Source organism: Prionailurus bengalensis, chromosome X, assembly GCF_016509475.1.
Source record: "Prionailurus bengalensis isolate Pbe53 chromosome X, Fcat_Pben_1.1_paternal_pri, whole genome shotgun sequence".
NCBI lineage: Eukaryota > Metazoa > Chordata > Mammalia > Carnivora > Felidae > Prionailurus > Prionailurus bengalensis.
In genome coordinates, this window is record NC_057361.1 from 14,144,963 (window position 1) to 14,159,708 (window position 14,746).

The 14,746-nt window shown below is 40.4% G+C and overlaps 1 protein-coding gene, 1 long non-coding RNA gene and 1 pseudogene across 4 annotated transcripts in view; 1 reads left to right on the forward strand and 2 right to left on the reverse strand.

Moving 5' to 3' along the window:
- Window positions 1–14,746, forward strand: part of NHS (NHS actin remodeling regulator) — a 339,891-nt gene that overhangs the window by 302,805 nt on the left and 22,340 nt on the right. The gene's annotated exons all lie outside the window — the stretch shown is intronic.
- LOC122477232 overlaps window positions 1–14,746 on the reverse strand; it is a 50,320-nt gene that overhangs the window by 11,705 nt on the left and 23,869 nt on the right. The gene's annotated exons all lie outside the window — the stretch shown is intronic.
- LOC122477230 lies at window positions 7,146–8,379 on the reverse strand (annotated as a pseudogene).

Sequence of the window (14,746 nt, forward strand, 5' to 3'; positions counted from 1 at the left end):
CCTCCAACCCAGCAGGATTCCACAGAAGTTTTCCAGGGCACCTGCACCTCCCCACCCACAGCACTGGCTCAAATCTTGTTGGCGCTACATGCCCAGCCCCTGCATTCTCCTACGGACCTGCCCCCTCCAATATACCCTTGGCTGGAGCACATCCAAGGCAGTGCCAAAGCCTGGGTGTGTGCAAGCAGCCCAGAGAAGGGCCAGCACCACTCCAAAGTGACTCCTGGGGAAGATAACCACACACACCAGTCTGACTGCAGCCCCAGCAGCGGGCTGGGGACAGACAATGCATCTCACTACAAGCCCCACCCACTAATGAAAGCTTCTCAGGGCGAGACATTGGGAAAATGCCCCACAGTTTGGTGTTCCTGCAGCCCTGACAAAAGCCTGATCTAACTTAACTAAAACCCGAAGTGGCCCCAGACTGGCCCACTAACAACACAGGAACCAAACCCTGCTCAGCCACAACAGTAGGGCACATACAACACACATAGGAGATACCCCTGAAGTGCCAGGTTCTGGTGAACAGGGGATTTTGCACTGCAGGGCACTACAGAACCTCTGCATCATAAGGACACTACTTTCAAAAGCAGGAGACATAGCTGACTTTCCTAACACAGAGAAACAAACACGGAGAGTCAGACAAAATGGGAAGACCCAGGAAAATGTCCTGAATGAAAGAACAGGACAAAATCACAGCAAGAGAGCTAGATAAAATGGAGATAAGTAGTATCCAGAATAGAGCATATATTAGGCCACATAACAAGTGTCAACAAATTCAAAAAGATTGAAGTCATACCATGCATCTTTTCCAACCACAGCACTATGAAACTAGAAATCAACCAAAAGAAAAAATCTGGAACTAGCACAAATACATGGAGGTTACATAACATGCTACTAACCAATGATTGGCTCAACCACAAGTCAAAGAGGAACTCAAAAAGTACATGGAGACAAATGAAAATGAAAACACAACAGTCCAAAATCTACGGGATGCAGAAAAAGCTGTTTTAAGAGGGAAATGTATAGCAATTCAGGCCTACATACAGAAGAAAAATCTCAAATTAACAACCTAACCTTACACCTAAAAGAGCTAGAAAAAGAACAAACAAAACCCAAAACCAGGAGAAGGAAGGAAATAATAAAGACCAGAGCAAAAATAAATAGAAACTAAAAGAACAATAGGGCAGATTGATGAAACCAGGAGCTAGTTCTTTGAAAAGATAAACAAAATTAATAAACGTTTAGTCAGACTCATCAAAAAGAAAAAAAGAGTGAGAGAGAGAGAAACAGAGGACTCAAACAAAATCAGAAATGAAAAGGAGTAAATAACAACCAACACCACAGAAATACAAAGGATTATAAGAGAATATTATGAAAAAGTATATGACAACAAACTGGACAACCTGTAAGTAATAGATAAATTCCTAGAAACATATAACCTACCAAAACTGAATCAGGAAGAAATAGAAAGTTTGAACAGACTGATCACCAGCAATGAAATTGAACCCACAATAAAAAAAAATCTGAACAAACCAAGGTCCGGCATCAGATGGCTTCATAGGTAAATTCTACCCTATATTTAAAAAAGAGTTAATACTTATACTCCTCAAACTATTCCAAAAAATAGAAGAGGAAGGAACGTTTCCTAATTCATTCTATGAGGCCAGCATTACCCTGATACCAAAACCAGATAAAGAAACCACAAAAAAAGAGAACTATAGGCCAACATCTCCGATGAACATAGATGCAACAATACCTGACAAAAAAATTAGGAAACTGAATCCAACAATACATTAAAAAATCATTCACCATGATCAAGTGGGATTTATTCTAGGGATGCATAGATAGCTCAGTATTCACAAAATCAATATGACACATCAAAAAGGAAAAAAAAACCCTTATGATCATTTGAATAAATGCAGAAAAAGCATCTGACAAACTACAACATTCATTCATTCAACAAAATAGGTTTAGAGGAAATACTTCAATATAATAAAGGCTGTATATGAAAAACCCACAGCTAACATCATATGCAATGGGGAAAATTTAGAGCTTTTCCCCTAAGGTCAAGAACAAGACAAGAATGTCCACTCTCTGCCACTATTATTCAACACAGTACTGGAAGTCCTAGCCATAGCAATCAGGCAACAAAAAGAAATAAAAGGGATCCAAACTGGTAAGAAAGAAGTGAAACTTGCACTATTTACAGATGACATGATACTACATACAGAAAAGCCTAAAGACTCCATCAAAAAAACTACTAGAACTGATGAGTGAATTCAGTAAGGTTTCAGGATGCAAAATCAATATACAGAAATCCATTGCATTTCTATACACTGATAAGAAAGTAAGAGAAATAGAAATTAAGAACTCACTTGGATGTAAATTTAAAAATTAAATTATATTAAATTTTAAAAATTAAGAAAACAATCCCATTTACAATGACACAAAAAATAATAAAATACCTAGGAATAAAGTTAACTAAGGAGGTGAAAGAGCTCTACTCTGAAAACTATAAAGCATTAATGTAAGAAATTAAAGATGACACAAATGGAAAGATATTCCATTGCCATGGACTGGAAGAACAAACATTATTAAAATGTCTATACTACTCAAAGCACTCTACAGATTTAATACAAATCCCTATCAAACTACCAACAGCATTTTTTCACAAAGCTAGAACAAACAATCCTAAAATGTGTATGGAACCACAAAAGACCCCAAATAGTCAAAAGCAATCCTGAAAAGAACAGAACCAGAGGTATCACAATCCCAGATTTCAAGATATGCTGCAACGCTATAGTAATCAAAAGAGCATGGTACTGGCAAAAAAAAAAAAAAAAAAAAAAAAAAAAAAAAAAAGACACATGGATTAACAGAACAGAACAGAGAGCCCAGCAATAAACCCACAATTATATGGTCAATTAATCTTCCAACAAAATAAGAAAGAAAATGCAATTGGAAAAAGTCTCTTCAACAAATGGTGTTAGGAAAACTGGACAGCTATATGCAAAAAGATGAAACTGGACCATACACAAAAATAAACTGAAATGGATTAAGGACCTAAATATGAGACTTAGAACCATAACTATAAAAATCCTAGAAGACAGCACAAGCAGTAACTTCTCTGACACTGGCCATAGCAACATTTTCCTAGATTTGTCTCTTGAAGAAAGGGAAACAAAGGAAAAATAAACTATTGGGATTATAAAAATAAAAATCTTCTGCACAGCAAAAGAAACAATCATCAAAACTAAAAGACAATCTACTGAACATATTTGTAAATGGCATATCCAATAAAGGGCTAGTATCCAAAATACATAAAGAACTTACACAGTTCAATACCAAAAAACAAATAATCCAATTAAAAATGGGCAGAAGACATGAACAAACATTTCTCCAAAGAAGACATACAGATGGCTGGCACAGGAAAAGATGTGCAACATCACTAATCATCAGGGAAATTCAAATCAAAAAACCACAATGTGATATCACATCATACCTTTCAGAATGTCTTAAAGCACAAAAGACAAGTGGAGAAAAAGGAACCCTCATGCATTGTTGGGAATACAAACTGATGCAGCCACTGTGGAAAAAAGTATGGAGGTTCCTCAAAACATTAAAATAGAATTACCATATAATCCAGTAATGCCACTACTGGATATTTACCCAAAGAATATGAAAACACTAATATGAAGAGATACATGCACCCTATGTTTACTGCAGCATTACATACAATACCAAATTATGTAAGCAACCAATTGTCCATCGACAGATGAATGGATAGAGATGGTGTGTGTGTGTGTGTGTGTGTGTGTGTATTACTCAGCCATAAAAAAGAGTGAAATTGCCATTTGCAACAACATAGATAGACTGAGAGGGTATAATGTCAAATTAAATAAATGAGAGAAAGACAAAATACCATATGATTTCACTCATATGTAGAATTTAAGAAATGAAACAAACAAAGAAAAAAAGAGACAAACCAAAAAATAGACTCTTCACTATAGGGAACTGATAGTTACCAGAGGGAAGGTGGGTGGGGATGGGTAAAACAGGTGATGGGGATTAAAGAGTATCCTTATGATGAGCAGCGAGTAATGTACACCTGAAACTAATACAACACTGTATGTTAATTATACTGGAATTAAAATAAATTTAAAAATAAACTTAAAAAATAAGAGCATGCACATTTTTAAAAAAGGACACATCTGTATGGAATATTACACAGCCACAAAAAAGGATGACATCATGCCATTTGAGACATGGACCTACAGGATCCATGTATTACACTTATGCTAAGTGTAATAAGACAAAGAAAGACAAATACCATAAGTGGAATCTTAAAAAAAAAAGTCAATAAATGAAGAAAGAAACAAAAAGCAGAATCAGACCTATAAATACAGAGAACAAACTGATGGTTGCCAGAGGGGAGGGCTGTGGGGGTTGGGCAAAATGGGTGAAGAGGCGAGGAAAAAAACAGGCTTCCAGTTATGGAATGAATAAGTCATTGGAATCAAAGGGACAGCCTAAGGAATACAGTCAATGATGTTGCAATGGCAGCATAACAATATGACAGATAGTAGCTACACTTGTAGTGAACACAGCATAATGAATATACTGATCAAATCACTAAATTGTATGCCCAAAACCAATGTAACATTTTGTGTCAACTATATGCAAATAAATAATTAAAAACTAAAGTTAAGTATCTTAAAAAAAAAAAGCCAAAGCCCCAAAAAAGTGGCTACAGTATGCTACCCTTCATGTTAGAAAGAAGAGTATGTAAGAAAATATACAGGTATCCACTTACTTGTGTAAAAGAAATAGTCAATTCTGCTATAACACCATATACTCATCCCTAAAAACTTCCCCACTATGCAAAATTGCATGATAAAAACCAGTTTATGGGGCACATAGGGCACAACACTCAACTTCCTCTATGATACACATACACAAAAAGTTAGGAACCTAATAAGAAAAAGCAGTAGCACAATTTTACAGGTTAAATACTTAAGAACTATAATATGATAAACGTGTCACTTTACCTAGAAAAAGCCCTGAAGTCTGCTTATGGAATGAACATTGGGAGGGCTGTAGCTCTGTGCGCTGGTGCAAAAGGGGCAGAAGGCTGTAGCCCCAGGCATGGATAAGTGTGGCTTCTAACACACGGGGTTAAAGCAGGGAAACTCAGAGATGTCTGAGGTATGTGCATTTTATGTATTCTTACCCAGCTCAGGTCAGCTGGGTGCAGTTTCTGGGTTGACCCAGAATTTCTCATGCATGAAACTGTCCATAAGCAAACACAAAATTCGCATGAAGCTCAGACCGTTCTCCAAGATATATCAATCATGTTGGAGCAAACTCACTTTTTCACAACAAGCATTACTGCGAAACTAACTACACAGGAAGGACAAATCAGAAACTCATGAGATTGGTTTACCAACAGTAAGCAGAAACAGGCTAGAAAGAATGGGGGGTGGGAAGGAGGCAGTCGAGTCTAGGGAGAGTGCCACTTCTGAGTAGATTTTTGGGTAGGTCTAACTCTTGGAACCCAGGTAATGTTTTATGTACCAGCCCGCCCAATAAATAAAATCAACCAGAATGTGAGCAGAACCCAAAATGGAAAACAAAGAGTAAACCTAACTATATTTCAAATGAATATCACACTGAAGGAGGTGGGGAAGAAAGTCGCTAAACCTAAGTAACTTTGGAAAGAAGTATTTTTGCTTTGTTTCATTTTAACCACAAATATTTATTGATGGATTGATATAATTTTAAATAGGATAATAAGGCATAACCATGGATTCAAAAAGTTCAAACACCAAAAGAGAGAAAAGCCATTAACTTAGGAACTTTAAACATTCAAGTCAAAGACCTTCTGAGATACTGAATAGATGAGTATCAGACAGCTCTTCCCTTTTGCACGATTCCTATATTACATCACATGATCACAAAGCCAAAATGATTACTTCTTACGGAATTCCTCATTTATTTATACTTGAGCCATCCCACCCGGCTGCTCCTCTGTTCCCCAGTCCTCTCTCCTTCCTTTGCAGTGATGTTCTACAGCCATTCCCTTCCTAAGGAACTGTGTGCACATCTTCCTTCCAAAGCAAGAAAGCAAACAAGCAAGCTAGGAGTCACAGAAAGTTAGCCACAGGCAGATACATAAAGGAACAGACTTGGACATTAGGATGGCAACTGCCTAATTCAGTGAGGCCTAAACTCAGCTGATTTGGGCAAATAAGCTGCTGTGGCTTGCAGAAATGTCTAAAATGCCACACCATATCATGCCACCAATGTCAGATCCCACGTTTCTAGGGGATTAACAGTGGTCTACACAGGGAGGGAGGTAGTCAACGTAACCAGGCAGCTAATGTGACAATACAGTCAATGCTTTGGACTTCCACTGGGAGTGGACTACGGCTTCCAGCATGATCATTTGCCAAGTGCAAAAACCTTTAGGACACTAGGATGATCTTTAAATCTCTTGGACAGATAAATTAGGCACCTCTGTAACTCTAACCCTTCTACTTGGAAATGTGAAGTGAAAAACATCTCAGGGCATACAACACTGAGGCATAAACCATGCAGCACAAGTGGGAATAAAGGAGGCTTTTAGGGTGCCCTGCCTCCTTTCTAAAAAGCCATGAGAAGGTCCCAAAGCATATTGTGAGAGCAGCCATTCTGGTGGCGCCAGTGGCCCAAAGCTGAGCAAACCTGCAGGCATATGGCTATTTTCTGAAGAACAAGAGTAGCCACATATAGGTACTCTCTGTGTGAAGAATCAGAGGCCATTGAGTGACCTGGGCAAGCCACCTAGAAGATTGGGCTCGACATCTTTCACCTTTTAAGAAGAACATCTCCATCCAGCAGCCCTTTGATGATGGAGCAGAGTGCAGAGGATCACGAGATGGTCAAATTTTCTGAGAGAAGTGCTGATTCCCAAAAAGCTCCTGAGGATACAACATCCCAGAGGCTCATTTGCGAGCAAAGGCAGATAAATTCGCCAGACCACGGAACCGCCTTGTCAAGTTAGATCTACATTTAACAGGCATGACTTGGGGTGCCAGGTAAAACAGAAGGAACTTGGAAGCATAATAAAAAGCAGGAAGACTGAAAGATCAAGTGAATGGCATGTTGGGTGACAGAGAAGCAGGAAGCAAAGGACATATGGAAAAGGTTGCAGGAGCATGCTGAAACCCAGGTGAAGGGAAGGCTACATCCAGTGAAAGCTTGCTTGGCCAGTTCTTGGCATGAGTCCCTCTCTCACTTTCTCAGACAGGAGGGGCCTGTGGCATTTGGCCGCGTAACTGGGGGGAGATGATATTTATAAATGGGGAACAGGTGAGTGGATACTGAAGAGAAACAGGGTGGGTGGGCCGTTTTGTAATGCCCTGTTTACACCAAAATCAGGTTTGTGTTAACAGAGCACACGTGGGGTTGTCACACAACAGCTGTGGCATCTTGGGAGAAAAGAGATGACAGGGGAGAGGTGGGGCTGGGAGATAGGAGGACTCTCGAGTTCCAGTATTTAAATACTAGAAGGCAAGGAACAGTTTGGTCTCAGCCTTTTAGTCAAGAAATCGGATGCTCACTTTCTGTTACATGTTCACCTTCTCCAAAACTTTAACAAATTTTGCGAAAGATATGGCACCATCTGCACCCTGACCAGCCTCCTGGACGGTCCTGTGATGCTGCTCAGTTGCTCATGTGAGATAACCATTCCAACCATCATGCATAGCACCTGGGACAGCTTATTGCAGGTGATCTTGTCATCTTTATCCAAATCATAGAGCTGAAAAGCAAAGTATAATACGTTGCTTCAGCTGTTCTGTGGTTCTGGTTCATTCTTACCTTTGCTCCTTGCACTATATTCAGTGGATTGGAAATGAGCCAAAGTTTTTATGAATCAGTGGAAGTTGACCTGGTCTTCCCCCTCTGAAAAGAAGGCACCAGTGAGCCAGTCCCCTGGTGGGTGGATGACAAGTTCTGGAGTCAGCTGGGAAAATTTCCAGGGCCCCATTTTCGCCTTTGTCCAGGCTGGTGAGCCTGCTATAGAGGTGGGTGGTCTGACTGTAGGAAAAGCTGGTTTGCTTGATCTCCTCTAGTTCTTTCCCTCACAGTAACGTGGAGGCCTGAGGCCCCATTCCCATATGGGAGTTTCTCTAGGAGTAGCCGCACCTGAAGCAACAGCGTAAAGATAAAGACAAGAGGAACTGTACACAAATATTGTACTCTAGTTGGTAAATTTGTTCTTCACAAGAGAATGAACTAGAAAATTCTGAAACTATGTGGATAATAGGACTGAGCAAATATGTTGTGGATAATGATAATCAGTTGGTCACTGTTAGGGAAAGGAGTTACAAACAGGAAAGGGGAAGTCTAGAATGGATCCTTTGGTATTGGATTACATCTAAAATATCAGTATAAAGTCATACATATGTTTTCAAACAGAGATATAGACATGTATAAGCAGATGGATAGGCATAAAATAAGTATGTGTATATGTGCATGTAGGAGTATACAAACATATTTCTTAGCTCTCTCATCTGAGACAGCCTTAGAAGCAATGATACTCTGGCAACATTGAGCACATCTACTGCCCAGTTCTTCTTTGTAAATACCATTCTCTAAAAAAGAAAAATAAGCCAGGGATCCTTGGAGAAATTATTTATTCTAGGGCTGGGCCAGGGGAAATATATGAGTCTAGACTATCTTGAGATGTTGGAAAGAGAGTCCTCAAAAAATTAATAGGAGGCCTGTCAAAAGGGCACAGAAGCCAACTTGAAGGAGCTCCCAATGTCTAACTATGGGACACCTGGAGCACTAAAATAATGATAGTAATGGATTATAACACAGAATAAAATGAAAAAGCCATGAGTCTATACTGACATAAGTAAATTGGGATAAATATATACATACATACATGGGAGTGAGGTATCTCTTCCTTACCAAAGAATTCTAATTAATAAATGTAGAAGTATTGAGATAAATTTTAAAAATCACCATTAGCCAAATATGAAAGTAACAATTTTACAGGGGAAAATCACTGATGAATGCTAAAATTAGTTGGGTGACATTATGTTGAGAAATAGGATGTGTGCATAGTCTCAGAGTTTCTCCCCACAATATATTTGTTGATTACAAACAGAAAACAGTAACTTTAGCTGCAGAAAGCTGACAGACACCATCTTAACCAAATGATCAAAATTAACATCACCAGTAAAAGGGCACAGCTATATATGAACCTCCTGATATAATACAGTGAGATGGCACTTCTGTGGGATTCTTGACAAAAATGTGTAACTACAATCTAATCAGAAGAAAATGTCAGACAATCCTAAATTGAGGAACATTCTAGAAAATAGTTGGCCAGTACTCTCTGAAGGTGTCAAGATCATGAAAGACAAAGATTAAGGGATTACTACAAACTGAAGGATACTAAGGAGATCTGACAACTAAATGCAATATGGGATCTTGGACCAGAAAAAGGACAGTAGTGGGAAAACTGGAAAAAGCCAAATAAAGAGATTAGTAAATAATATTTACCAATGTTAATTTCCTGCTTTCAATATATGTAGTATGGTTATATAAGATTGTAACATTAGGAAAAGCTGCATAAAGAACATATGGAAGGGTGTCAGGGTGTCCCAATCAGTTAAGCATCTGAATTCGGCTCAGGTCATGATCTCACAGTTTGTGAGTACAAGCCCCATGTCGGGCTCTGTACTGACAACTCGGAGCCCGGAGCCTGCTTCAGAATCTGTGTCTCCCTCTCTCTCTGTCCCTCCCCTGCTCAAGCTCTGTCTCTCTGTCTCTCTCTCTCTCAAAAATAAACGTTAAAAAATTGTTTTAATTTAAAAAAGAGTATATGGGAATCCTCTCTATTAATTTTTGCAACTTCTCTGTATTCGATTATTTCAAAATAAAAAATATATATCTATATGTATACACATGTATGTATATACACATACACTCAGCCATAAATATTACGCAGTTACTGGGTTGGGACTTATGCCCCAGTACCTATGACAGATATATGGCTTCTCAAGAAAGTAAGTTCAACCAGGACATGCTTAGTTCATAATTTCTTTAAATAGCAAAATTCAGGGGTGCCTGGGTGGCTCAGAGCACCCAACTCTTGATTTTGGCTCAGGTCATGATCCCAGGGTTATTGGATCAAGCCCTGCACCAGGCAGAAGATTCTCTCTCTCTCCCCCCCTCTGCCCCTCTCCCCGGCTCATTCTCTCTCGCTCTCAATTAAATACATACATACATACATACATACATACATACATACATACATACATAGCAAAATTCAGAAGACCAAAGAGAATCAAATCTAAGATGATTAGACGCTGCTATGATATATGACACCCTGGCCCCTAGGGCACCCTCAGGGCACAGATTCCCATTTCAGAGTGTGGAGACAGTCTGTCATAGCAGTGCACCCTTGTCCTCTGCTGAATGAGATGTCCAGCTCATCTGTTGTCATCAGTAAGGTCCCTTGGTCCAGGCCTAGGTGTGCCAATACTTGAGACATTGGTTTGCTCTTCCCCTGTGCAAGCTGAAGCCAGGCATTATCAATAGATCACAGCACTTTCCTGAGTAGGCCAGACAGCCGCTACTGATCAGAGTCATTGGCACTTGAGCTGAAACATCTCCTATTGCTGCATTCAACTTGCAGTCAGGTCCATGGGGACCCTTGGAGTCTAAGTCCCTGCTTAGATTCTGATGTCTAGACATATAGGCATGGAAATCATCCTTCCTCAAATGTGGTAAGAGACTCCAGCAATCTCACCAAGTGTCCCTCTCCAAGCTTCATCAGTGATCCAAGGGTAGAATATCTAATGGTCTCTGTGGTAGCAGATGACAGAGCTTGACATGAGATGGAGCCCTATGGCAAAAGCTGATCAGGTCCCTGGGGAACACTGAGGCCTAAATCCTTATCAACAGGATTGACAGTTAACTCTTCCAACATATTGTGTTCACAGTTAGACTCTTTGTCAGACTTCATACAATTAGCCTGGGAAGAATATCAGGGATTCTTTGTCATTTCATATCATGATAGTACTTTTCTAACTTACTACACTGTGGCATCCAGGGATTTTAACAGAAAATTGTGTCAAATCATACTTTTCTTCTTACCAAGGAGGTGCATCTTAAGGATAGGGGACATTCCAACAGCTTTGCTGGGATGTAAATGAAGGAAATTACTCAAACTAGGACTCAGACCTCCTTGGCCATAGCCCAGATATAAACAATGACCATGTTCACTCTCATTTTCTATCAAGAAGAAGAAAATAGGTCTTAGGAGAAAGCAGCTTATGAGAAAAACTAAACTGGCTTACAGAAGAATTAGAAGACTGGGAGTGGAGATCCAAGCCAAGGGAGGGCTTCAAGACTAGAGCTGGTAGGAGGGGCATTTCAACAGTATTTGACCCACCCTGGGATAAAGACCTTCTCACGGTCTCACTCTCTCTCCCATCCCCAGCTATGTCTCCTCTCATCCAGCCTCTCCCTTCCTTCCCTTTTTCCATGAGTTCTTGTTAGAGATTTCTGATATTCTCTTGGTTTACAAGATTGGGACTGAGAAATGCTGACCAAGCCATTCCTTTGTTATAAAAGAATTACACCTACCGGGGCGCCTGGGTGGCTCAGTCAGTTAAGCGTACAACTTCAGCTCAGGTCATGATCTCACAGATCATGAGTTCAAACCCCACAATGGGCTGTCTGCTGTCAGCACGGAGCCCGCTTCAGATCCTCCGTCCCCCTGCCCGCCCCTCCCCTACTCACGTGCGCTCTCTCTCTCAAAAATAAACATTAAAAAAAAAAAAAGAATTACACATACCACAATGTCCTAGACAGGTGTTCTGCTTTTATAAAACATCTTCATAGTTTTCTCTCAGAAATATTCTGTTGTTTTATGACCTGTCTCAAAATGGTTCTGTCCACCTAAATTAAATCCCTCTTGCTGCAGTTTAAGTGTTTTCCATTATCTCACCCAGTTTGCTCCTTTAAGCCAATTAAGAAAAATTCTAATGTTGGTATGAGAATCTTTGACATAAAAATTCTTCCCTAATCCTAAACCTTCAATTCCTCCATTCTGCCTAGAGAAATAAGTTCAAATCTTTCACCCAACTCTCCATCCTCTGTACAATCTGGTCCTAACTTGCCTTTCCAGACGGATTTCTCGAAAGTCCTTTGTACAGGCCTTAGACCTCAGCCAAACCAAACCACATGTGCTTCTTGAGATAATATCCTGCACTCTTAAAGCAGTATCCCCACTTGGAATGCCCTCTCTCCCATCACGGCCTCTTACTTATTCCTTCATTTTGAAAAAATTAATGGATATAAAAATGAGACATAATCTCTGCCATGCAGAGTGCCTGGATATTATCAAGTATAAGGTGTTAACACCTAACACCTGTGGTGTGGTGTTAGCATGGGGTTGGGTGTTAGGATTAAACTTCATGATAAAGGAACTGAAAAGGCCTTGAAGGATGGGGTAGAATTTGGATATGAATGCTGGCAGGAGAAGGATTATAGGCTGAGGAAACTATGAGAGCAAGCTCACACAGGCAGGAGAAGATGAAGTGCGTATACATAAATTCAAATACTTTGGTTTGGCTGCAACGCTTCAATTGACCAGATCTTGAAGGACCTTGAATGTCAGACTAAAAAGTATAACTCTATTCCATAGACATAGGAAATCATTGAAGAGTTCTGAGCACAGAAATAACATGATCAGAAAGAGCGGTGCTTTATAAAGATACCAGACTGTGCATGTATAGGATTAACTTCCTCAATTTCTAGAGGTTCCTTCTTGGTGTAGTAGGGAGAGAGGAGCCTGAAGTTAGTTTCAAATCTAAGATCACAGGAGTGGTGATGCCTATCACACTCTCCATTTAATTCAGGTGTCTGGTCTTGCAAAAGGTAGACAGATCTAGGAGACCGGCTAAAAGTAGCTTGTGACTTTACTTGTAGCCATTGTTGTGATACAGGATTTTTCTTGGAGCAAATCAGCACAGCACCTAGGACGTGGAACTATACAGCTACTGACACCAGTAAATACTTTTTCCCTCTATACCCATGTTCGAGAATCACCAGAAGCAGTTTGCTTTTGAGACATTAGTTCTCCTGTTCTCTGCCATAAGTTGCAGAGATTATTATCATGCTGACACCCCACGGACGATCACACCGGTTCCTATTTTCCTCATGGACTAAGGAACCAGAATTAGCCCACTACTTTAGATGCCTTAGACATTAAGTAAGCCAGGGGTGAAAGCCTGGTACCACATACTTGATCAGTCAGGGTCCAGCCAGGAAAAAAGAGTCCACACCAGTTGTTTTAACAGAGAGAATTCAGCATAGGGAAGGTACCATAAAGCAGACACAGCACATGGGAAACTGAGGTGACACAGAGATAGTAACTGCAGAAAGGAGCTCACACTCCTAGGGCAGAACCTAACAGGGAGCAGCTGGTGAAGAAGGGTTATTTGCAGGGTCCCAGCATAACAGAGCATGGAAGAAGAGATTTGCAGCTGACAGACGACAGCTTAATAGGCAGCACAATAGCTAATGAAAGCATTAGCCAATAAGTGCAGTTAACAACAAATATTATGAGAAATAAAGAAAATTCCTTGTTGCAGGTTTTAGCGTTGGAATTCTTTCTTTCTTTTTAAAACATTAGCCTGGCTGTGGAACAGCGAATAAAATTACTTGTTTGTACACATCATCACAGAATATTCTCAGGTTCCCATTTTCTTGCATGCCTGAGACATTTCACTGTTCAGAGTCTAAGCAGATAATGGAATACTACTCACAATAAAAAGGAATGAATTGCTGATACGCACAACAACTTGGATGGATCTCAAAGGCATTATGCTGAGTGAAAGAAGCCAGGCTCAAAAGGTAGGATTCCATTTATATGACACTTTCAAAATGACAAAACCATAGCGAAGGAGAATGGACTCTTGGTTGCCAGGGGCTAAGAGCTGGGGGAGACTGTGACTCTAAAGGGACAGCACAAGGGACCTTTTTGAAGTAATGGACATGTTCTGACTCCTGATTGTGGGAGGGTTATGTGAGTCTGTGCACATGATAACACAGAGCTATACTAAAAAAAAGAGTCAATTTAAAGAAGGGGGAAAAACAGGGAAAAAAGTAAAGGCGGGACATGCATGGCACGTGCATAAGAAAGTTTTATCTTTTTTATTTTGTTTAATTTGCTGGGATAAGGTCAAGTAGGACCCTACCGAGTTCTCGCCACATTTGGCATGAGTTAGAAGGGAAAAGTGTCAGTTGGAGTGAGACCAAATACACAACATGTCTTCAGTTACCGCACACCTCAGAGCCCCCAGGCGATGGCAAGGCAGGAGGGTGAGGGAAGAATTCTCCCCGCACCTCTGGGCCATTGTGGGTGAGGGTATTTGCGCTGTTTGCAGGAGTTCAAAGCCTCCTTCTTCCCTCCACTTCAAAGCCTGGCCTGCCTTTTCCCCACTCATGTCTTTTATTTGGTGCTAGCAACCTTTGAGGACTGATGCTGAATGGCCCTTGGCAGTGACCCCACTAACTGGCAAAGCTGGCCACAGGGGATGAATAAGACACTCACTGGCGTCAACATCACAGTGGTCGTGGCCCAGTAGGCCTTGTTTTGTGTTCTCCCTGACAGTCCAGAGCAACTCCCATGAATAAGTGACTGAGCAGCAGCAGGAAGTGCTCTCCGTCCCAGCCT